Here is a 26,634-nt window from a genome sequence, read left to right as displayed (position 1 = left end):
CTTCAAATTAACCATGAGGCAATGACACAGATCACTGACAATGTATAAAGGTATAAAACTAATCAATCCTGCCAATTGATTCAGGGCTAATACAATTGGTTTTTAAAAATATTCACTAATATAATCATTATCTCCAATTGAGAGATGGTAACTGAAGAAGTGACCAAGACATTTAACAGTCATGAATATAAACTAGAAATTCATTTATTCAAAATCTAATTTCATAATGCAAAATGTTCATAGTTTCTAACTCTGAAATCCATATAATTAACTGGTTCTAGTCCCTTAATTTAAATCCCAGAATTGACTCCTTAAGCGGTTCTGACCAATCATTGCTCATTTACAATGTTATAGGTTGTGAAATGACTGCAATTGCATGAAAACGTCTTGTCTACTAATGAACAAATAATGGCCTAATCCAGCGAGACAGATATTATCAATAGTATCTCAATTTCGTTACATGATATATCACAACATACTGCTGAACTGAAACTTCAATTCTCAGTGAGGAAGGGAAATTTATATAGAATAAAGCTGCGACTGGCACACCATAATCACCAATGAGATGCAGCAGTCTTAAAGTTAAGTGGAAACAAATGAAACTGAAACAAAAAAAACAAATTTATTCTGCTAGTATCATTTTCTGAAAACAATATTGTTGGTGTGGATCTATCTTCATACTTTCAGTTTTACAATATTTAACTAAATTATATAAAGTTCATGTAATTCTTCCACTCAATGAGCAAATGTCAAAGTCTGAGGTGATTTTCCTGAATGTTAGATTTGGATTATCTTTTTAAAAAATTGAGCAAACACCAGCTGAGGTCAGGATTTACAGTGCTACTGCTTTTATATTCTTTCGTCAATTCTTTGATTAGTCTCACATCTGGGGATGAAAAAGGGTGAAATTGATCTTTGGCAATAGCATGAAATTATGAGGGATTTACTGGAATCAAGTGGTGCAAAATATAAGGAAAAGACATGTATTTTTAAGATTTTAATGCTGTCTTCCTCCATATTAAACTGATTCGACTTTAAATAAGATTGGCTTTCATGAAAGCATATAAATGTGACAAGTTAGAAATTGACAATAGGGGATTCATGGTCTGTACCAATAACGGGTGTGTTAATATTTCATTAATATTACCTTTGCCTTGAAATTTGCATTTCATAATCATTGATGGTTTCCTAACCCTGAGATTCCCAAAATGCAAATAAAATTCAAAACATTGGCAAATCTTGAGCTCCAGGGAACAAAACATAAACATTCAATCACCAACAAGCAAATGTACATTCAGACCAGACCACAAAGAATGAACCTTTCTGCAAGCTTCCGGGAATCAGCAGAGTCAGTTTTTCTCTCTCACACACGCGCACGTATGAACATTTTCCAACTTTCTTCCTATCTCAGTTTTGAGCTTTCAGTTTATTCCTGGCTTGTAAGGGTAATGAGGCATTCACGTTTCAAAATGGCCAAAGTTAGGAAGTTTAGCCTCACAAATCCTGGTTGTGACACATAGCTGCCTAACCAAGTGGACAAAATCTAAATACCTCTCAGTCACTTGCAATTCTAACAATATTTTCAAGGCAAGTTGTTAATGACTCTGCATTAGTCCACGACCCGGGGAAATAAAATGGGATCTTTAATAGTTGTCCAATCTGTCCTGTATGCCACATTCATTAAAGTCTGGACATCCTGAAGCAAGTAACTATAATTCCTGCAGATTTGTACTAGCCAATTAAAAATAATATTGGGCATTTGAACGGATTGGGGGTGTCTTGAAGCATGTTGCAGACCTCAGTGTGGGTCCAGGGCTTAATAAATGGGGTTTCACTGGTTGTGCTAGTTCCCAAACCTGATGGGACTCAAAAATTTTATATGGATTATTGGAAGGTCAATGCCATAACAAAATCAGTCTCTTACCCAATACCTAGATTGAAGGTCTGTGCAGAGAAAGTTGGACAAGCTACTTACATCATAAAATTGGACTTACTGCGTGATTATTGGCAGGTACTTTTATCAGAGAAACCGAAAGACGTTTCTGCGTATATAACAGTAATCAATTCAAAGTGATGTCCTTTGAAATAAAGAAAGCACCAGCCACATTTCAAAGACTAATGAACAGAGTTATGGCCAGATTAATGAATTGTGCAGTGTAACTGGATGATGTAGTGATCTTTAGCGAGTCATGGAAAGATCAAATGGTACAGTTGGTAGGGCTCTTTGAATGATTACGAGAAGCAAAACTGGTAATGAACTTAAAGAAAACAGAATTCACAAAGGCAGAGATGTTCTTGGGACATGGAAGGATGACCCCAAGGAACATGAACCATTGAGGAATTTCCACGTCCATCTTTGAAGAAAGAAGTGCTTTAATATTTGGGATTGAGTGGATTCTACCAGGAGTTTATTACAAATTTCAGCAGCATGGTGGCACAGCTTGCCGATTTACTGAAGAAGAACACAAAATTTCAGTGGACAGAACAATGCCAAGAGGCATTTGACAACTTAAAAACCGTACTAGCCACAGCACCAGTTCTAGCTACACAATCTATTTTGAAACTCTTCAAAGTTGCAATCAATACTAGTTGGAGTAGCACTGCAAACAAGAAGATGATGATGGAATTGAACAGCCAATTGGCTACATTTCATAGTAACTCAACATCCACCGGACAAAATACTCTACCATCGAAAAAGAATTATTGAGTTTGGTACTGGCCATACAACAGTTTGTGTTTATGTGATGAACAATGCATCCGAGATAGTTATGTACATTGACCACAATTCTTGGAAAGATTTAAAGCCAAAAATATGAGACCATTTCATTGGAGTCTTATGTTACAAACTTTTAATTTACAATTTGTACATGTTGCGGGTCATAAAAAAGGTGATAGCAGGTGCACTATTGTGGATTTAAAGATCAGAGTATAGATAAAATTTGACTGATTTCAAAGTTATATATGTGTGCAGAAATTATTATGAAAAATATAATTTTGATTAAGTACATATGCATTTCATAGTAATAGTATTAAGTAATAGAGAAAAAAAGAAGCAATCTTTTCATCGTAATGGTTCAGTTTTTCTTAAGGGGTGAGGTATTATGAAGTTGAAGGCATGTATTGTACGTTTAAGAGAGAAAGAATGCTGGTCTGAACTGAGAGATTACACGCACCTGTGTATATGACTAGATGGCAGACCCAGAATGTACTGGAAAACTTAAAGTATGTAACATTTGGCTGTGAAGTGGAACCTGAGTTTTGGTTGCTGTTTGGACAACAGTTCTATTTTGACCAGCTTAAATTATGTCACAGGATACTAAACCCAATTGAGTTTAAATTAATTGTTTTGTCAACATCGAACCAATGAGAGGATCCAATGTTGGGGGAGATATAAGAATGCAGACAGTTTGAAAATTGGTCAGAGAGCAACTGCCATTAGAGACTAAAACTCCTGGACAGCTAATTGCCCATCTGACAGCTTGCTCACAAAGTAATTGAAAAACACTTTCTATCAAAAGACACCTTTTCATGTCAAACATACTCACAGTAAAAAGAAAGAGATCAGCAGCCAGAAGAGTAAAGACACAGAAGAAGACAGAGTAGCTTTGAAATTAAGTTGATGTAATTTTAATAAGTGTCTTATTGGAACAGCATATCATTATAGAGTTCGGATACATAATTCTTTGAAGTTTGCATCACATACAGATAAGATGGTTAAAAAGGTGTTTAGTAAGTTTACCTCCATTACTCATGGACTTTTGAGTATAGGATTTGGGACTTCATGTTGAGGTTGTACAGAACCTTAGTGAGGCCATCTTCTAGAATACTGTGTGCAGTTCTGGTTGCCTAATTAGGAGAGGGTTCAGGAAAGATTTACTAGGACATTGACAGGAAGAGAGGGTTTAGGTTATTAAAAAAGGTTGGGTTTTTTTTCATTGGAGCATAGAAGGTTGAGAGGTGAAGGTTTATAGAAATTTATAAAATCAAGACAGGCACACTGTAAGGAATCTAATCTAATCAAATAAGGTGAATAGCAAAGTTTTTTTCTGAAAGTGGGGGAATTCAAAATTGGAGCAATATTTTTAAGGTGAGAGGAGACAGACTTTAACAAGTCATAACTGGCAACGTTTTTACATAGAGAGTGGTTAGTGTGTGGACTGAACTGCCAGAGGAAGTGGTGGATGCAGGTACAGTTACAACGTTTAAAAGACATTTGGATAAGCACATGAATAGGAAAGGTTTGGAAGGATATGGGCCAAATGCAGGCATGCTGGGACTACTTCAGGTTGGGAATATGATCAACATAGACTAGTTGGACTGAAGGGCTGTATGATTTGCTGTATGATTTTATGATTCTAATTAGCGATGGCCAACAAATGTTGACCTTGCCAACAATGTCCAAAACCCATGAAAGCTTTTAAAAAAGGACAGAGTAGAAAAGTATGGCAGTATGTATCACATTGGATATACTCATACAGACATGGGAATACAGAGTATTTGAGGAAATATACTGGTTGCATTGGACAATGCAGGTGCAAAGACAAGAGGTAGAAGCAAGTCTGATGCAGGACACAGAGAAGAGGGAGCTACATCACATTTAATGTTCTTGGGCCCGCTACAATTTAATATTCTGATGTTCAGACCAATTTACAAAAGTATTCAAGAAGATGACAACTGAGTGAGAATATTTGTGTTTTCAAAGGTTAAGTACATCCATCATATAAAACATGTACATTCAGCACACGCAATATAAACATAAAAATGATCTAATAGAAAGTGAGGACTGCAGATGCTGGAGATCAGAGTTGAGAGTGTGGTGCTGGAAAAGCACAGCAGGTCAGGCAGCATCTGAAGAGCAGGAGAATCGATGTTTCGACATAAGCCTTTCATCAGGCATGAGGTTTGTGGGCCGGAGTGGGGGAGCTGAGAGACAAGTGGGAGGAGCATGGGACTAGGGGGAAAGTAGCTGAGAATGCAATAGGTAGATGAAGGTGGGGGAGAAGGTGATAGGTCAGAGAGGAGAGTGGAATGGATAGATGGGAAATGTGATGGACAGGCCAGGAGGGCAGTGCCGCGTTAGACGCTTGGAACTGGGATAATATGGGGGTAGGGGAAATGAGGAAACTGTCAAAATCCACACTGATTCCCTGTGGTTGCAGGGTCCGAGGGTGGAATTGAGGTATTCTTTCTCGAGGCGTCAGCTGGTAATGGTTTGGCAATGGAGGTGGCCCAGGACCTACATGCCCTTGATGGAGTGGGAGGGGGAGTTGAAGTGTTCAGCCATGGGGCTGTGGGTTGTTGTTGCAGGTGTTCCAGAGATGTCATCTGAAATGATCTGCAAGTAGGCATCCTATCTCCCTAATGTAGAGGAGACCAGATCGGGTGCAATGGATACAGTAGATTATACTGGTGGAGGCACAGGTAAATTTCTGTCAGATGTGGAAGAAGGCTTTGGGGACTTGGACAGAGGTATGGGTACAGGTTTTGACAGGAGAAGGTGCTGGGAGTGGGATGTGGGCTGGTGGAGTATGGGGGGGATGGGGAGGGTGGTGTTGACCTGATGAGGGAGTCACAAAGGGAATAGTTTCTCTGGAACTCTGATAGGGGTGGTCCGTTTGTAGGTGGCCGGCGTGGCGGAGGATGATGCGATGAATGCGGAGGTTAGTGGGGTGAAGGTGAGGACCAGGATCACTCTGTCCTTTTCGTGATTGGAGGCCTGGAGTTCAAGGGCAGTGGTGCAGGAAGTGGAGGAGATGTGCTGGAGGGCATCGTCGACCATGTGGGAAGGGAAATTGCAATCTTGGAAGAAGGAGGCCATCTGGGATTTTCTATGGTGAAATTGGTCATCCTGAGTACAGATGCGGCAGAAGCAGAGGAATTGGGAAGAAGGGATGAAGTTTTTACAGGAGGTAGGGTAGGAGGAGTTGTAGTCATGGTAGCTGTGGAAGTCGGTGGGCTTGTAGTAGATGTCCGTGGTTAGTTGATTGCCGGAGATGGTGATGGAGAGGTCCAGGAAGGGGAGGAAGGTGTCCGGGATGGTCCAGGTGAATTTGAAGTTGTGGTGAAAGATGTTAGGGAAGTTGATAAACTATTCAAACTCCTCATGGGAGCAGGAGGTAGCACTGATACAGTCAACAATTGTAGCAAAGGAATAGGTGGTGGGGTGGTGCTGGTGTAACTGTGGGAGATGGACTGTTCAATGTACCTGACAAAGAGGCAGACATAGCTGCATCCCATGGTGGTGCCCATGGCTACTCCTTTGCTTTGGAGGAAGAATTGGAATGAGAAGTTATTAAGGTGAGGACCAGTTCAGCCAGGTGGATGAGAGTGAAGATGGAAGGGTACAGGTTGGTACAACATGAGAAGAAGAAAAGGAGGGTTTGGAGACCTTTGTCATGGCAGATGGATGTGGTACAGGGAGTGAATGTCCATAGTGAAGATGAAGCGTTGGGAACTGGGGAATCAAAAATCTTGGAGGAGGTGAAGGACATGGGTAGTGTCCTGAACGTAGGTAGGGTGTTCCTGGACTAAAGCGAACAGGATGGTGTCAAGGTATGCAGAGAGGAGTTCATTGGGACAGGAGCAGGCTGAGACAATGGGTTGACCAGGGAAGTCAGGTTTCTGAATCTTTGGTAAGAGGTAGAAACAGACATTGTGGGATTCATGGACAATGAGGTTGGAGGCTGTGGATGGGAGATCCCCAGAGGTGATGAGGTTGTGGAAGATCTGGGAGATGATGGTTTGGTAGTGGGAGGTGAGGTTGTAGTCAAGGGGGCAGTAGGAGGAAGTGTCATCAAGTTGGTGCCTGGTTTCAGCAGTGTAGAGATTGGCGTACCAAACTACTGCTGCACCCCCTTCCTCCACCACCGCTTCCCCCCACCACCACCACCTTCGCTGCGGGTTTGATGGTGAGGTTGGGATTGAAACAGAAGGAGTGGAGGCTGCGCGTTATGAGTGATGACTGCAGGTGGTTGGAGTGGGTGAGACGGGTGTACATGTATAGATAAACATTACCTATAATAGTTATAACTCTAAATGCCAATCTATCTTTTGTTTTATCTGACTGCCAAAATTTGTTGTTCCAAAGTCTGAGGAAAGCTTCCAGTTCAGTATTGTGTTAAAGATACCCTCCAACGTATCTCGTCCACATCCCGCACCTCCGCCCTCAGACCGTAACAAGGACAGAACGCCCCTGGTGCTCACCTTCCACCCTACCTTCACATAAACCAAATCATCCGCCAACATTTCCACCACCTCCAAAAAGACCCCACCACCAGGGATATATTTCCCTCCCCACCCCTTTCACCTTCTGCAAAGACTGTTGCCTCCGTGACTACCTGGTCAGATCCACGCCCCCCTACAACCCACCCTTCTTCCCCTGCCACTGCAGGAACTGTAAAACCTGCGCCCACACCTCTTCCCTCACCTCTATCCAAGGCCCTAAAGGACCCTTCCACAATCATCAAAGTTTTACCTGCGCATCCACTAATATGATTTATCGTATCCGTTGCTTCCGATGCGGTCTCCTCTACATTGGGGAGACTGAGCGCCTCCTAGCAGAGCGCTTTAGGGAACATCTCCGGGACACCTGCACCAATCAACCACACTGCCCCGTGGCCCAACATTTCAACTCCCCCTCCCACCCCGCCAAGAACATGGAGGTCCTGGGCCTCCTTCACCGCCGCTCCCTCACCACCAGAAGCCTGGAGAAAGAACTCCTCATCTTCTGCCTCGGAACAGGGCGGCACGGTGGCACAGTGGTTAGCACTGCTGCCTCACAGCGCCTGTAGACCCGGGTTCAATTCCCGACTCAGGCGACTGACTGTGTGGAGTTTGCACGTTCTCCCCGTGTCTGCGTGGGTTTCCTCCGGGTGCTCCGGTTTCCTCCCACAGTCCAAAGATGTGCGGGTCAGGTGAATTGGCCATGCTAAATTGCCCGTAGTGTTAGGTAAGGGGTAAATGTAGGGGTATGGGTGGGTTGCGCTTCGGCGGGTCGGTGTGGACTTGTTGGGCCGAAGGGCCTGTTTCCGCACTGTAAGTCTAATCTAATCTAATCTATTCAAAACACTTCAACCCCAGGGCATCAATGTGGACTTCAACAGTTTCCTCATTTCTCCTTCCCCCAACTCACCCTAGTTCCAAACTTCCAGCTCAGCACAGTCCCCATGACTTGTCTGGACTTGTCCTTCCTGCCTATCTCCTTTTCCACCTATCCACTCCACCTTCATCCCCTCCCCCACTCACCTATTGTACTCTATGCTACTTTCTCCCCATCCCCACCTTCCATAGCTTATCTCTCCACGCTTCAGGTTCTCTGCCTTTATTCCTGATGAAGGGCTTTTGCCCGAAATGTCGATTTCGCTGCTCCTTGATGCTGCCTGAACTGCCATGTTCTTCCAGCGCCACTAATGCAGAATCTAGTTTCCAGCATCTGCAGTCATTGTTTTTATATTATATATAGTGTGCCTTGCACTCCACCTGGTGTTTGGTGTGTGACATTGTCTGTCATTTTCAGAGTTATCTTCCTTGTACATTTACTATGATGGTTAGTCGAGAACATATTATAATTTACTTGAATCAATTTAGGTGCATATTGGGATTGATAACTTTTTAATCTGTACTGGATTTTATATTCAACTGATGACATATAGAAATGATATTTGACTTGGTTTTGTTGACCAGTCATGAATTAATGAAGAGTCTCACCTGCATTATTCAGAACAACCGAGGCAGAATCAATTTAATCACCAACGACCTCCCTAGACCAAACCAATATACTTCTTGAAAAGTCAGTATAACACACATTAAAAGCTAAATCAAAAAGGGAGCTAGTGACAATATGTTACCAGGAATACATACCTCAGCAAGTGGTGCTCCATGGAACAATCATTCATGTGTAACAACGTCTCCATAACAGGTTAATTAGAAAATATCTAGAAGACACTGTCTCATGGCATATAATGGATCACCAATTCCATGCTACAGTATTACAAACTCATATTGGCTTCCCAAAATCTTCTAACTAGATTCCGCAATTCTAGTTGTAGGATTACCAGTATGCATCGATCTCACTGTCACATTTCATGAGATACAAACCACACTAACTAAGGCAAAACAGACCACACATGATGCAATTGAATCAAACAACAATCTCAAACATCCGTACTCAGATGGATTTAGTGCAATCAGAAATGTTAATGGTGATGCAGTATTTCATCATAAGGATGTTGCATTGATCATCCAAGGAAATTCTGTATGCACATTCATGAAAACTGAATAAGAACTGGGGTTGGAGGTGGGCAACCTTTCCACACAAAGGGTGGTGAGTGGCTGGAATGCATTGCGAGAGGTGGTGTGAAAACAGACTCAATAGCACCATTCAAGCAGCACCTGGATGAGTACATGAAGGGAATAGAATTATATGGATCATGTAAGTGAGGACAATATTAATATGAAAGGGCAGAATGTGTCGGTGCAGGCTTGGAGGGCTGAAGGTCCTTTTCCTGTGCTGTATTGTGCTTAAGATAGAATGAAATGATATAATTTGATTCAAATCTTCAGTTAAAAGGTGTTGGCACAAAATACCAATGCTGGAAAAACTAAATCCTAAATTTTCCAGACCATGATTGCTCTCCACGCTATGCAAAGCGTGGTTACTTATCTATCCACTTAGCAGAAGAATCCCAAAAGCTCACAACATTTGGGACACAATTTGGATGGCACAGTTTCCAACAGTCACTGTTTGGGCTCTCAGTAAGACAAGATCCAGTCCAGTAGCATATGGTCTGGATGACTGAGACTGTACCTGAGTGTATTTGCATTGCTGATGATGTTGTGATCATTGAGACAAAGACAAAGCATGACCACAATCTTCACCGGCTAATGAATGTTGCAACAACAATGATTATTATTTAGCGACACAAAATGCCAGGTCAACATCAAATAGATGTCTTCTGTGGGTCCATTTTCTCCACCCATGAAGTTTGCCCCAAAGCAGATAAGATCGAGAACATTAAATATATGCCAACTCCATTAGATAAAAAAGATGTCAGATCAAATTTTGTCTCAGAGTTTCAATTTCTTCTCATTCCCAAATTCACAGTCAAGTCAATACTGCTGAGAGAGTTACTAAAGAAGAATACCCCCGTTGTATGACACGATGATTTTCTCAAAAAGATTCTGCCTGCATCAATATGACAATCCCAGGAAAAACATGATTCCCACAGTGGATGTATCACAAAAAAAAATCCAATGCAATTGACTTTTGCAATATGAAACCTTTTGCTTTTGGTTTGAGAACTATTATCAACCATGGAAACCAACTATTCTGCATGAAATATTAGGCAAGGTCTTCATCATCATGTTGTTTCATGCATACTTATCCAGCAAGAAATACACCATTGAAACTAAAACAGAAGCTACTAGATGTGATCTATCACAAATTGCAAACGAGAGACAAAAGATTAAATTTCAATTCATGGGTACTGTGACCAGGGACAATCTTCACTTGAATCATGCTTAGACCTGGTGAATTGTATAATCATAGCTGTAAAGAGAAGATTATGTTAATTCGTTTGTGTGAGGAAAGATTTGGAAATTTAAAGAAAAAGGAGGAAGCAACAGTGCTGGGTAGCAATGCAAATAATGATGACCAGATTGTGACAGGAAGGTACAAACATAAGAATACACCAGTAAATATGGTCAATGTAAGGAAAAATAGCTTAAATTAGCAAAGAGGGAGGAGGGTTCAGGTGAAGGGAGATTTAGAAATCCAAAGATTAAAGTTGAAGCCATAGCTTATATTGATTTGAGTAAAGACAAGTTGAGTGAGGCCAGAAGAGGTTAACAGTCATGATATTAAAAGTAATAAAGTTTGCTCCATTCAAACTAGAGTTGTAAAAACATGAATTCACGTTATTTGAATGGAGAAAGCATCTGCAGTAAGATGAATGAACTAGGGACACAAAGAAAGACAAATCATTTTAATCTAATCATCATTAGAGAGGCATTGTTACATGGTGATCAAGATTTGGAAATAATTTTCAATATTTTAAAAAGATATGCAGAATGCAAAAACAGAAGCACTACTGCCTCACAGCACTAGGGTCCCAGATTTGATTCCTCGGGTGACTATCTGTGTGGAGTTTGCACACTCTCCCCGTGTCTGCATGGGTTTCCTCCGGGTGTTCCGGTTTTCTTCCACAGTCCAAAGATGGGCAGGTCAGGTGAATTGTGTTAGGTGCTTTGGTCAGAAGGAAATGAGACTGGGAGGGTTACTCTTCGGAGGGTCGATGTGGACTTGTTGGGCCAAAGGGCCTGGTTCCACACTGTGTCGAATCTAATCTAATCTAATAACAAAATATTAAATGAAAAAATCAGTGAAAAAGAACCTTGGCTCAGAAAAATCACCAAGGACAATCAACATAAATGACAGGAGATTGGGAATAGGAAGGGCCAGAGAATGTTGGTGAGAACTTTTTTATAGGCCCTCAGTGGGAGTTCTTAATAGGCCCAGAAGAGAACATTAAACAAAAATTATTGGAGCTTGTGACAAAGGCTTTAATTTTCCTAAAGACCTGATCAACAAAATTGACACAGAAGATCTGCAATATGTAACCAACTCAGATCAAATCTATTTTAAACATAATAGTTGTGTCATGAACAGTATATGCCTGCCATGGCAATATTTATTTAGAGCATCAGCGGTTCTTCCAGATTTTATTCAGTGTCTGATGGATATGTGCATAGACTTCTACTCCATCATTGTAGTATAGGATGCTCAACATCAGTGGCAAGAGAAGGGATGGCCAAGACCATGAGGGTGTGAAGGGGAAATGTGTTGAAAGGGACCTCAATCTGACTCCTGGTTAGCATTCCCCTCAGGGAGCTAGATTAGTGCCGCTAGGTACACATAGTGGGGTGGGGGAGGAGCAATGCATACAGACACTCCAGAAGCTTCTTTTATGGACACTCCAGAGATATCTGGTCTCTCCAATTGCCTGTGATTGTGGAGTCTGCAGACATTTAAGCTGAGAAAGGCAAGTCTGCATCTTAGGTATTCTCAGCAGGCCAGGTTGATTAGATTAAAATGGCTTGTCTTTCTTTGTGTCCCTAGTTCATTCATCTTACTGCAGATGCTTTCTCCATTCAAATAACATGAATTCATATTTTTACAACTCTAGTTTGAATGGAGTAAACTTTATTACTTTCAATATCATGACTGTTGAACTCTCCTGGCCTCACTCAGCTTGTCTTTTTACTCACATCAAAACCATCTCGGGATGAAGAATGGTGGCACAGTGGTTAGCACTGCTGCCTCACAGCGCCTGAGACCCGAGTTCAATTCCCGACTCAGGTGACTGACTGTGTGGAGTTTGCACGTTCTCCCCGTGTCTGCGTGGGTTTCCTCCGGGTGCTCCGGTTTCCTCCCACAGTCCAAAGATGTGCGGGTCAGGTGAATTGGCCATGCTAAATTGCCCGTAGTGTTAGGTAAGGGGCAAATGTAGGGGTGTGGGTGGGTTGTGCTTCGGTGGGTCGGTGTGGACTTGTTGGGCCGTAGGGGCTGTTTCCACACTGTAAGTAATCTAATCTAAAACTAAAAATGTTTTGTAGATCATACCATTGCCTTACATGGTTGCAGTTCAATGTGCAAATATGGCAGCTGCAAAGCATTGTCTTCAAGTTTTAGTTATGGAAAGTACAATGAAAAAGCTCAGGTAACACATATATTATTCAATAACATTTACTCATTTTGCAGTTTTTAGACAAAAGAGTTGTTGCTAAAGAATGGATTAAATGATTTGTCCAAAAATGAACAACCATTTAATGATCAAAGTGAAACTCTTTATACCAGATTGCTTATCGATTTCAGATTTCACCATTATGAATCTTGAACCTAGGTTCCCAGAATATTACCTGAGTCCCTAGATCAATTATCCAACCTTAATACAACTAGCCCATTGTCTTCCCTTGATTAATTATGATTATATGTGAAGGAAGATGTGGTAAACCTCGTGGTTCTGTGGATTAAGGTTGTGTATGGGCATCTGAATGAACTCAGAACAGAATAAAGGTGATATGGGAAGTGGATGCATGTTTTGCATATTTCCAATTGCATGAATAATTAAATAGCCTTTCATGTTTTATTTTGTTCTTTTATCAATAGCTGACCAAGTCTCTCTCTTGAATAATGAGATGCCTTGCAACTGAATCACAGGTGAGTGTACAGCAGATTACAGGTATTCACCAAATATTTTATGCTTATGATTAAGAAAAATGATAATCAGCTGCAATATGTTTATGTTTCAAAAAAAGTCAACCATGCTCAATTTCAATGTATATCTGAAAACTTCATAAATTCAGACAGTATCTTAGCTGTTGCTTTGGTTCATAAGACACATGTTTATTTGCTGTGCCATCAGTGATGTTCAATGTTAAGGATCAAGTTTCCCTTCTACAGCCTGTGACAGAAAGTAAGCTGCAACTTTCTGGTAAGATAATATCATTTTATGATTGCACACTGGGTTATAGAAGAAACCAGTTCAAATGCTTTCCATTTTTGTGTGCTGAGATCATAACTGCAATTTTAATCTCCAGAATAAAAGTATAAGCAATTAAAAAGTCAAAAGTTACATATTCCATAACAAGGTAATCATACTTATTTATTGAACTGTCTTTGTGCCTTTTAATATTATAAAAATGATGCGGTTTACGTCACTTCCTCTGGTGGCATCATCCATAATGTCACCAACAATCACATGATCACCCCTGCTCCAGAGACGACCCCCACCATATCTCCAACTTTAGTTCTACACCAGCCCAGTGCCCAGCCCTGCTGGGTCTTTACTATCCCCCACACTGAGGATGAACAATCAGTCCTCAGTAAAGGTCTACACTCCCAGGTCAACAAATTCCATACATGTTGCGACATCTAACTTTTCTTTCACCACCTCTGCACTTCTTTTTCAATCGTGACTCCAATCCACCCTCCAAGAATCCCTTCTTCCACCCTACACATACTCCATCCACATGGGCACTGCATCCTGATCCGTTACCTGCCCTCTCTTTATCTCCAACTGCCGCTGTGACAGTGACCACCTCAACCTGCCCGTCCCTCTCAACAACTCCAATCTCTCACCCTCGCAAAGCGCAGTCCTCCATTCCCTCTTCTCTAATTCTAACCATACTATTAAACCAGCGGACACGGAAGGCACACTGGTAGTTTGGCACACTGACCTCTACACTGCTGAAGCCAGGCGTCAACTCACTGACACTTTCCACTGCCACGCCTACCACAACCTCACCTCCCATTGCTAAACTACCATCTCCCAAACCATCCCAACCTCATCACCTCAGGGGATCTCCCCTCTGCAGCCTCCAATCTCAGTCCCAGAGAACTGTACCTCCAGTACCTCTTACCCAAAATCCACAAACCTGACTGCCTCATTTAACCTATCACCTCTTCCTGCTTCTGCCGTCATATCTCAACACCGTCCTGTCTCCCTTAGTCCAGGTACATCCCACATACATTCAGAACACTACCCTCCTCCTCCTCCCTGGCCCCAATGGCATCCAGTCATGGCAAAAGCCTCCAAGACCTCCCTTTCTTCCTCTCCCACTGACTAAACCCTTCCACTGATGCACACATTTGATTGCAGAATTGGTCCTCATCTTCAACTTTTCCTTCAAGTCCTCCCACTTCCTTTAGACCAAAAGTGTAGCCATGGATACCCACATGGACCCTAGCTATGCCTGCCTTTTTGTACGATAAAGAACAAAGAAAACTTACAGCCCAGGAACAGGCCCTTCAGCCCTCCAAGCCTGAGCCGACCCAAATGTACTGTCTAAACCTGTTGGTCAATTCCTAAGTATTTGTAACCCTCTGCTCCCCACCTACTCATGCATCTGTCCAGACATAACTTAAATGAATCTACTGTGCCTGCCTCTACCACCTCTGCTGGCAACGCGTTCCAAACGCCCACCATCCTCTTGCCATATGTATCCCCCTTAAACCTTCCACCTCTCACCTTGAAAGCATGACCTCTCGTTATTGAATCCTTCACCCTGGGAAAAAGCTTGTCTCTATCCATCCTGTCTATCTATACCCTTCATGATTTTGTAAACCTCAATCAGGTCCCCCCTCAATCTCCATTTTTTTAGTGAAAATAAACCTAAACTACTTAACTCTCTTCATAGCTAGCACCTTCCATACCAGGCAACATCCTCATAAACTTTCTCTGCACCCTCTCTAAAGCATCTACATCATTTTGGCAATGTGGCAACCAGAACTGTACACAGTATTCTAAATGCGGCTGAACCAATGTCTTGTACAAGTTTAACATGACTTGTCAGCTGTTATACTCAATATTCTGTCCAATGAAGGCAAGCATATTATATGCCCTCTTGACCACCTATCCACCTGTGCAGCAATCTTCAGGGTACAATGGACTTGCATTCCTAGATCTCTCAGACTGATACATGGAACAGTCCTTCTTCCGCAGTTACACTGGCAACATTTCTTACCTTTTCCTCTGTTACATTGATGACTGTATCAGTGCTACCTCGTGCTCTCACAAGGAGATTGAACAGTTCATCAACTTCACTAACACCATTTCATTCTGACGGTAAATTCATCTGGACTATCTCAGAAACCTCCTCTCCTTCCTGGACATCTCCATCTCAATCTCCAGTAACCAACTCAACGTGGACATCTACTTCAAACCCACTGACTCCCACAGCTCCCTGAAATACCTCTTCCCAACTCTCCTCCTGTAAAAACATGATCCCTTACTCTCAATTCCTCCACTGTATCTGTTCCCAAGAATAGCAATTCCACTCCAGAACATCCTGGATGATCTCTTATTTCAAGGACCGTAATTTTCCCTCCCTCATGATCACCAATATCCTCTATCACATTTCCTCCACTTCCCACACTTCTGCCCTTGATTCCATCTCTCCAATTGCAACAAGGATAGAACCCACCTGGCCCTCACCTTCCACCCCATTAATGTCTGGATGCAATGCATTATTCTCTGCCATTTCTTCCACCTACCAGAGTTATATTTCCATCCCCATCCCTATCTGTGTTTGGTAGAGACCATTCCCTCCATTACTCCCTTGTTAGGTCAACACCGTACAACCCACCCTCCATACCTGGCATGTTCTCTTGTCATTGCAAGAGATACAAAACCTGCACCACATCTCCCCCCTCATCTCTGTCCAAGGCCCCAAAGGATCTTCTAACATTTGAGAGAGATTTTCCTGAACATCTAAACACATCATCTACTGTTTCCGATGTTCAGATGTTGTCCCTTCTACACTGGGGAGACATGAATCGTGGAATGTTTCAGGGAACATCTCTGGGAGATGTGCACCAAACAACCCCACCCAACTGTGGCTGACCACTTGAACTCCCCCTCCCACTCCACCAAGGACATGGAAGTCCTGTGCCTCCTCCACTGCCAAATCCAGGTCAACCGATCACTAGGGAAAGAACACCACATCTACTGCCGTGGTACCCTTCAAACACACGGCATCAACGTCAACTTCACTAGTTTCCTAATCTCACTTCCCCCACGTCATCCCAGATCCAACCCTCCAACTCAGCATCGCTCTCTTGAATTGTTCTACCTGTCCATCTTCCTCTCCACCTATCCACTCCACCCTCTCCTCTGACCAATCACTATTAGCCCCCACCTGCATCTACCCAATGCCTTCCCACCCCACCATCCTTTTTATCTCTCAGCTCCCTTTCCACCCCAATCACCCACCACAATCCTGATGAATGACATATGCCCGAAATATAGACTTTCCTGCACTTTTGATGCTGCTTAACCTGCTGTGTTTTTCTAGTGCCACACTTTTTAACTTTAATAATATCTGTAAGGCTTTTTGTTAAAACAAAAATGACAGTCCTCATCCTTCCCAAAACAACTTGGATAGAAAGTTGAATTTTTGTGACAAATTTGATTGAGAAATGAGTTGGGAATGTGGTGCTTGAGCTTCTGCCAAGAACCTAATTTCTAAGACAATGACACTCATGACATCAACTTCACTATTGCAATTTGTTAAGAAGTTGAAAGCGTATATCATATCTTTAAGTGAGAGTGAAAGCTGGCAACCACCTGCACATGAATGACTTGCAGTCACAGAGTGTGCTGTAAAATTGAAAGATATAACATTTTTGCTGCAACCTAAATATCTGAGTTGTTTTCACAGCAGTTCCAACTTAACCAATTTAAATTATGCCCAAAGACACTAAAACACAATCAAATTTGAACTTTACTGTTTTGACAACATCAAACCAATCAGAAAATCCAATGTTTGGGATATAAAAACGTATTTTGGACAGTTAGGCAGAAAGGGAACCACCTGCCATTGTAAGACAGACTGCCCCAGAACATGGTCTATCAAAAATACCTTTCTCATATGAAAAAATCTGTGCAGCACAAGACTGAAGGAAACCCAGGGAGATCTACAAACAGAAGAAGATTGACAGTGAAGATGACAGCCGCTGTCTGGTTTTGAAACCTGAGTTGCCGTAATTTAATAGGGGCTTTATTGGATCAGTATATTGATATAGAACAGGATGTAGATAACGAACCTTTAAGAGAAAGGGGGCTTAGAGTTGTAAATAATTGTTTAATGTTCACTTTAGAGTTAAAGAATAAAATTGATATTTTTGTTAAATAGTGGAGTTTGGGTAGTTCTCTGTCACTTATACTTTAACAGAGTAAGGTGAGCTATCTTGTCTGTTTGGTTTAATTGGCACAAGGGTTTTCTGTTGTAACAGTTTGGGGGCTCAGGTCTGTGATTTGGACAGGTTTAGACAAATTCACTCTGAGATTTGGACAGATTTGAACAGATTTGTGGTACAAAAGATCCCAGCAGATTTAAACTTGCCAATTAGTGTCCTAGATCTTTAAATAAAACATAGATGAGACAATTTATTTAATTTCAGTTACTTGTGCTTGGTTAAGTTAAAAGTCAGAGAAGTAGTTATTAAAATTGTGAAAGAGATTCTAGAGTTTGAAGATGATTCCCAAATTTGCCAAGAAAGTTCAGAAGGACAGAAAACGATCATACTTTTAGAGTTAGCAAAGAGGTTTAATTGGGTTTAATCAAGGACAAAAGTAAAGCTGAAACTATAAGGGAGTTACTCAAACACTTAGATGTATCAGAGAAACAGACAAGTGCAGTAGAGTTAGAAATATTTGAATTACAGTTGAGGAAACTGGACTTAGAAGATAGAGAGATACCAAGAGAGAGAGGGAAAAAGAGTGAGAGAGGAAGAGGAAAGAGAGAGAAGGTTCTTAGCTGAGCAAAGAGAGTCAGAGAAGAAAGGGAGAAAGAGAGAGAAAAGAAAGAGAAAAGGAGAGAGAATTTGAACTTCAGAAGTTGGAACTTAGTCAGGAAAATCAAGAAAACAGAATGGAGATAAAGAGAGAAGGTAGTGATATATACAAATATGTTTAACCACTAGCAGATTTTGATGAGAAAATGTTGAAGCCTTCTTCATTTCATTTGAAAAATTGGCTAGGCACATATGGAGTGGTCAGAGGACTTGTGGGTAATGCTAATTCAGACTAAACTGGTAGGCAGAACTCGTGAGGCATTTGCAGCTCTGTAAGATGAGGGGCCAAGAGATTATGAAGAGGTCAAACAGGCTATTTTGAATATTTATAAATTGGTTTCAGAAGTATATAGACAGTGCTTTAGAAACATGAAGAAGGAATCAGGTCAAACTTATGTTGAGCTCTAAAGAATTAAACATAGTCATTTTGATAAACAGTGCATGCTTTAAAAAGAGATAGGACCTATGAGGCTCCAAGAGAGATTATTCAGCTAGAATAACTCACTTCCAGAGATGATAAGAATTCAAGTGATGAACAGAAAGTTGAAGAAGTGAGAACAGCAGCAGAGATGTCAGATTGGTACATAAGGCAAAGTTGAGTTTCTGGCAAGAACTTCATCCCGTGAGGGATAGAAATTGGGAGAAGGGAACATCCTATGCCACAAAATAAAGAGTAGAGAACACTGGTAATCATTTACAATAGATTAAAAGTCCAAGAGGGTGAAAAGGAGGTGAAAGGCCTCAGTAGTTTCACTGTAATGGAGTGGAACATAGAAAATTACAGTGCCGATGGTTTAAAAAAGGTATTTAGAAAAGATGTTTTCACTGTCAGAAAGTGAGATACATAAAGCCACGGTGCTGGTCATTAAAGTAAGGCACTGTGTGAAAAGATGTGGTAAAAGAGGCTAAGCCAGTTGCATTGGTGAAAGTAGTAAAGAAAACCCCAAGAAAAGTCGAAGAGGTGCAGGAAAGTACACAGCCTAGGCAGGGGCTGGGTATGGAGTTACTGCCTGATCTCTATACAAAAATTTACCCTGGGGGTAAATTTTACCCAGGAAGAACAGGGGAAAAGGGAACGAAATTATAATTTTGAGTAAGTCAACTTCTAACCAGTCTCTAATAAGAACAAAGAAAATTACAGCACAGGAACAAACCCTTTGGCCCTCCAAGCCTGCACTGATCCAGATCCTCTATCTAAACTTGTCACCATTTTCTAAGGGTCTATATCCCTTTAGTCCCTGCCCATTCATATATCTGTCTAGATACATACAAATTACGCTACTATGCCCGCCTCTACTATCTCCACTGGCAACATGTTGCAGATTCCCATCCTCTGTGTAAAGAACTTTCGATGCACATCTCCCTCTCACCTTGAACATGTGACCCCTTACTAAGTGAGTCCCCACTCTGGGAAAAGTCTTCTTGCTATACACCCTGTCTGGTCCTCTTATGATTTTGTAGACCTCAGTCAGGTCCCCTTCAACTTTTATCTTTCTAATGAAAATAATCTACTCAACTTCTCCTCATAGCTAGCATCCACCACACCAGACAACATCCTGGTGAACATCTACATCCGCTCGAAAGCATCCACATCTTTTTGGTAATGTGGCGACTCTAAATGTGGTCAAATCAAAGTCTTATACAACTGTAACACGACCTGCCAACTCTTGTACTCAGTACCCTGTTCAATGAAGGAAAGCATGCCGCATGCTAGTCTACTAATCTGCGTTGCCAAATTCAGGGACTATTGGACCCGAACACCCAGATCTCTCTGTACATCAATGTACCTAAATTACATCAACTCTCTGTACACCAGGACTTTTTCCATTTACTGTATAGTTTGCTCTTGAATTGGAACTTCCAAAATACATTACCTCGCATTTGCCCAGATTGAACTCCATCTACTATTTCTCCACCCAACTCTTCAATCTATCTATATTCTGCTGTATTCTCGGACAGTCCTCTGCATGATCTGCTATTCCACCAATCTTAGTGTCATCTGCAAACTTGCTAATCAGACCATCTATGCCTTCCTCCAGCTGATTTGCATATATCACAAACAACAGTGGTCCCAGCACGGATTCTTGTGGAACACTACTGGTCACAACGCTCCATTTTGAGAAACTCACTTCCACTAGCACTTTATTTCCAGTTGCCCAGCCAGTTCTTTATCCATCTAGCTAGTACACACTGGACCCCATGCAACTTCACCTTCTACCATGAGAACCTTATCAAATGCCTTACTGAAGTTCATATGTATGACATTTTACTGCCCTTCCCTCATCAATCAACTTTGTCACTTCCTCAAAAAATTCTATTAAATTAGTAAGACTGATCTTTCCTGCACAAAACTATGTTGCCCATCACTGATAAGCCCATTTTCTTCCAAATGGGAAGAGATCCTATCCTTAAGTATCTTCTCCAGCAGCTTTCTTATCACTGATCCTTACCTCACCAGTCTATAATTACCTGGATTATCCCTGCTACCCTTTGTAAACAAGGGGACAACATTAGTAATTCTCCAGTCCTCTGGGATCTCAACCATGTTCAAGGATGCTGCAAAGATACCTGTTAAGGCCCCAGCTAGTTCCCCTCTGGCTTCTCTCATTAATGAATAGATCCCATTCAGACCTGGGGAAATGTCCACCTTAATGCCTTTTAGAATACCCAACACTTCTTCCCTCCTTATCCTAACCACAACATCCATCATGTCCCTCTCCTTAGTAAATACTGATGCAAAGTACTAATTAAAGATCTCACCCATTTTCTCTGACTTCACACATAACTTTCCTCCTTTGTCTTTGAGTGGGCCAACACTTTCTCCAGGCAGCGTCATGCTCCTTATATATGAACAAAAGGCTTTGAGATTTTGCTTAACCCTGCTTGCTAAAGATATTTCATGACCCATTTTAGCCTTCTTAATTTCTTGTTTAAGATTGGTCCTATATTCCTGATACACTTTCAAAGCTTCTTATGTCTTCAGTTCCCTATGTATGCTTCCTTTTTCCTCTGAGCTAGTCATCCATGGTTCCCTAACCTTGCCATCTCTATTCCTAATTTTCACAGGAACCTGCCTCTCCTGCACTTTCATTAAACTCTCTTTAAAATGTTTCCAACTTCAATTTACCATCAAACAGTTGCTCCCAATCCATATTTGCCAATTCCTGTCAAATTTTGCTATAATTGGCCTTCCCCCAATTTAGTACTCCTCCTTAAGGATCATTCTCATATTTATCCATAAGTACTCTAAAACTTTCAGAAATGTGATCACTAATCCCAAAGTAATCCCCTACTGAAACTTCAACCCCACTTGGTCGGGCTCATTTCCAAACACCAGGTCCAGTATGACCCCTTCCTGAGTTGGACTATTTCCATTCTGCTCTCAAAAACCCTCCAGGATGCTCCTTACAATTCTGCTCCCCCTAGACCTCTAACATGAAGTGAATCCCAGTCAATGTTGGGAAAATTAAATCTCTTATCACCACCACCTTGTTGTTCCTACACCTTTCCATATTCTGCATACATATTTATACCTCAATCTCACACTCGTTGTTGGGAGGCCTTTAGTACAGCCCCAACATTTTTACCATACCCTTCCTATTTCTGCGCTCTGCCCATATTGCTTCACTGGTCGAGTCCTCCATAGTGCCAGCCTTCAGCACAGCTGTGATATCCACTTTGACCAGTAAATCAACTCCTCCACTCCCTTTACCGCGCTCTCTATCCTGCCCAAAGCATCAATATCCTGGGATATTTAGTTGTCAATCATGCCCTTCCCTCAGCCTAGTCTCATAAAAGCAATAACATCATACTCCCAGGTACTAATCCAAGCCCTAAATTCATCTGCCTTACAGGCTACACTTCTTGCATTAAAACAACTACAGCTCAGACCACCATTATCTGCGTTTATCTTCTACTCCTTGCACTCTTACATTTAGCCACGCTGACTTCTAGTTCCATACAGGCTTTAATTACTACTTTATTACTGTTCACTCACCTCTTTATTTGGTTCTCATCCCTCTGCCACATTAGTTTAAACTCTACCCAACTTGCCAACTCAAGACTGGGAAAGTAACAGTGGGAGTGATTGACAGAGTGTCAGTTCCAGGAATACGATTAGTTCTTGGGAACGAATTAGCAGGATCCAAGGTGGGAGTGACACCCATTGTTGTGGAGAAGCCCAGGGAAGACCAGGGAACAGATGAGTTAAAAGAAAAATACCCTGGAATTTTCCTAGACTATGTAGTAACAAGATCCTACTCAGATAAGTCACAGCATGAAGCAAAAACTAAAGATAAAGATGAAGGAGTTGAGGTTCAGTTAGCGGAAACTGAATGGTGCAGTAAAAAACTGAACAGGCAGAGGGTCAGGGAGAGGTGTTTAGCCCTGAAAGTCTAATGGGCTTACAATAAAAAGATGAGACAAAAGAAGATATACATGTTGATGCATACTCAGAAAAGGAGGCAGAGGATATTCCTGAGGGTTATTATCTTAAAGGTAGAATCCTAAAACAAAAGTGGAGAACACGGCAGGTTAGTGCAGAGGAGAAATGGGCAGAAGTGCACAAGAGTGTGTTGCTGGTGGCATGCAGACAGAAAGTGTTACAGTAGCACATGAACTACCAGTATGAGGTCACTTCGCTGCACAGAAGACTCAGAATCAGATACAAAAGCATTTCCACTGGCCTGGAATGCACAACAATGTGCTTAACATTTGCTGTACATGTCATACATGCCAAATGGTAGATAAATCACAGGCAGTAACAAAACCAGCATCTTTGTTGTAAATTCCCACATTAAAAGTACTTCCACAGGGTTATAACTAATTGTGCAGGTCTCCTCCCAAGAACTAAAAGTGGGAACCAATATGTGCTAACCATAATGGATGCATCTAACAGCTTTCTAAAGACCATTATGGAATATTAAGGCAAAAAGGGCCGTAGAGGAGTTAATGGTTTTCTTCATGTGGTATGGGCTATCCAAAGAGATTCAATGAGCTAGGCTGTTTAAGGAAGTCATGGACAGCTTAGGTATATAGCACTTTAAATCAAATATATCATTCTGAATCCCAGGAAGCTTTAGAAAGGTGGCATCAGACTCTGAAGACCACATTTCGAGCGTACTGTCAGGATTACCTGAATGAGACCATAAGACCATAAGAAATAGGAGTGGAAATAAGGCCATTCAGCCCACCAAGTCCACTCTGCCATTCAACCATGGCTGATGGGCATTTAAACATCACTTAACCGCAGTGTCTCTGTATATCCCTTAATTCCTTGCGAGTTTAAGAATTTATCAATATCTGCCTTGAAGACATTTAACGTCCCGGACTCCACTACACTCCATGGCAGTGAATTCCATAGGCCCAACACTTTCAGGCTGAAGAAATGTCTCCTCATTTCCATTCTAAATTAACTCCTTCCAATTCTAAGGCTATGCCCACAAGTCCTAGTATCCCTACCTGACGGAAACAATTTCCCAGTGTCCACTCTTTCTAAGCCATGCATTGTCTTGTAAGTTTCTATTAGATCTCCCCCCAACCTTCTGAACTCTTAATGAATACAATCCCAGGATCCTCAGTCATTCATCGTATGTTAGGCCTACCATTCCAGGGATCATTCGTATGAATCTCTGCTGGACACACTCCAGTGTCGGTATGTCTTTCCTGATGTGTGGGGCCCAAAACTGGACATAGTATTCTAAATGGAGTCTAACCAGAGCTTTATAAAGTAGAACCTCACTGCTTTTACATTTCAACCCTCTTGAAATAAATGACAACGTTACATTTGCTTTCTTTTTCTCTTAAATATATTTTTATTGGAAAAGTAGATCTTTTAATATTACAAGTTACAAAACAATAAATTCAAAGCAATACAAAATAAAAACCAACCCACTCTCATGTACAAATATATAAACATATATAGAAAAGTAGAATTTTTAAAAAAACCCAAACTGACTATTTAACTAAATAAATAAATAACCAACAACAAATTATTAAATAGTAATAACTCAGCTGAGCCAAACAAAACACTCATACATTCACAGTTCCTCCTCCCTGGATATTGGACTCCTAAAACACTATTGTTAGGGTTATATAAAAGCCCTTGTTAGTGTAGCAGATAAATCCGTGTCAAGGTATTCCAAAAAGGGCTGCCATGTCTTATAAAAATTCTCAGTTTTGTGGTGTACCATACGTGTGAGAAAATCCAAGAGAATATGCTCTATTACAATCTTCTGCCAACTTGAAAGGCCCGGGGGGTTTTCAGATATCAAACCTAGCAAGATATTCTTTCTTGCACAGAACGTGAGAATATTGAAAAGTTTATTCTTTTGTGTGTCTGCAGGAAATACAGTGGGCAGACCCAAATGGAGAGAGCTAGGGTCCTTCTGCAACCTTACACCCAAAATCTTCTCCATTGCACCCGCCACAGCACTCCAATATGTTTGAAGCCTGTCACAAGACAATGGGTAAGAGTGCCTGTACAGAACTTGCACTTGAGACATACTGAAGATAACCCTAGTTTAAATTTTGACAAACGGTCTGGAGCCAAGTGGATCCTGTGGAGAATTTTCAACTGTAAAGCATGGGTCCTATTGCAAATTGACATCTTCCTTGCATTGCCCCAAATATCTTCCCATGCCTCTGAGGAGACTTCAACACTCAACTCTCTCTCCCACATCGTGCAGAGTTGATCAAACTCAGATGAGGGGGCACCCCCCAAATGACGATATAAAGTACTGACAGAAAGTGTACTCTTAGCACTTAGCACACCCCTCTCTATATCGATTTGTAGGGATCAGTCAAAAGTGTGGTCTTCTTTTGAATAAAATCCCTAACTTAAAAAAAACAAAAGAGGTCTCTATTCGATAGCTAGTACTTCCATACTAATTGATCGAAGGACATCGTTACATCTCCCTAAAATAAATCGCCAATGCCAAGACACACCCCTAGCTGCCCAATGTTTAAATCCTGAATCTAACAACCCCAATTGAAAACCCAGCATACCCACTAAAGGTATAAACAAAGATGTTTTTCCAATATTGCCTTCCCTCTGTAAAATTGCCCTCCATGCTTTAACAGTATTGATAACTATTGCGACCTAGTGAGCCCTCTCTACCTTCAATTCTCTCATGCCAGCCTCCAAGTCAAGGAATTTCATCAGCCAGTCCTCAACAAATTCCGCAGACTCACCCTCCTTACCATCAGGCAGATTGAATGTTTTGTCTCCTGCCCCTGTTCTCAAGATCATTCACTTGGTCACGCAAATTACAAACCTGCATCTCCAGGGCTTGGATCCGATCCTTGGATGAACTGGCATCAGCTTCCACCACTGTGACCCTGTGCTCCACCTCATCCATCCTCTTCTCCAGATCTCGCAGCTGCTGCTCATGCTTCTACGGCATGAGAGAGATTTGAGCCAACTTCTCTTCAATCTGTTTCCCCAGCATCTTGCGAGATTTCGCGAGCTCGTTCACCAGGACCTGGAAAGTAATCAACTCCTAGGATCCTGCAGGCTGAGCTGCAGACCCGGCCTCAGATGCTCCTCCATCCTTTTTTGGCATCTATGGACGGTTGGAAACACAGGTAAGTCAACTTTTAGAGGTTTCTTGGAACTCCATGATCCTTCTGGAGTCCCAAGATATCACAATGGTCTGGACTGGGAGGATTGAAGGTTCGTCCCGCTTGTGCTGCGATGTGGAGCTCTGCAGTATGATTAGATTAGATTAGACTTACAGTGTGGAAACAGGCCCTTCGGCCCAACAAGTCCACACCGACCCACCGAAGCGCAACCCACCCATACCCCTACATTTACCCCTTACCTAACACTACGGACAATTTAGCATGGCCAATTCACCTGACCCGCACATCTTTGGACTGTGGGAGGAAACCGGAGCACCCGGAGGAAACCCACGCAGACACGGGGAGAACGTGCAAACTCCACACAGTCAGTCGCCTGAGTCGGGAATTGAACCCAGGTCTCAGGCGCTGTGAGGCAGCAGTGCGAACCACTGTGCCACCGTGATCTTCTTAGATTGCCGCCATCTTGGATCCCCCACATTTGGTTTCTTAACCATGGACTCAACCTGCAAGGCAACCTTTAGAGAATCCTGTATTAGCACTCCCAGATCCCTTTGTACTTTGGCTTTAGGAATTTTCTCACCGTTTATAAAATAGTCTATACCTGTGTTCTTTCTTCCAAAGTGCAAGACGTCACATTTGCTCACATTGAATTTCATCAGCCATTTCTTGGACCATTCTCCTAAACTGTCTAAATCTTTCTG

This window comes from Hemiscyllium ocellatum, chromosome 16 (assembly GCF_020745735.1).
Source record: "Hemiscyllium ocellatum isolate sHemOce1 chromosome 16, sHemOce1.pat.X.cur, whole genome shotgun sequence".
In the NCBI taxonomy this organism is placed as follows: domain Eukaryota; kingdom Metazoa; phylum Chordata; class Chondrichthyes; order Orectolobiformes; family Hemiscylliidae; genus Hemiscyllium; species Hemiscyllium ocellatum.
This window is presented reverse-complemented; position numbering follows the sequence as displayed.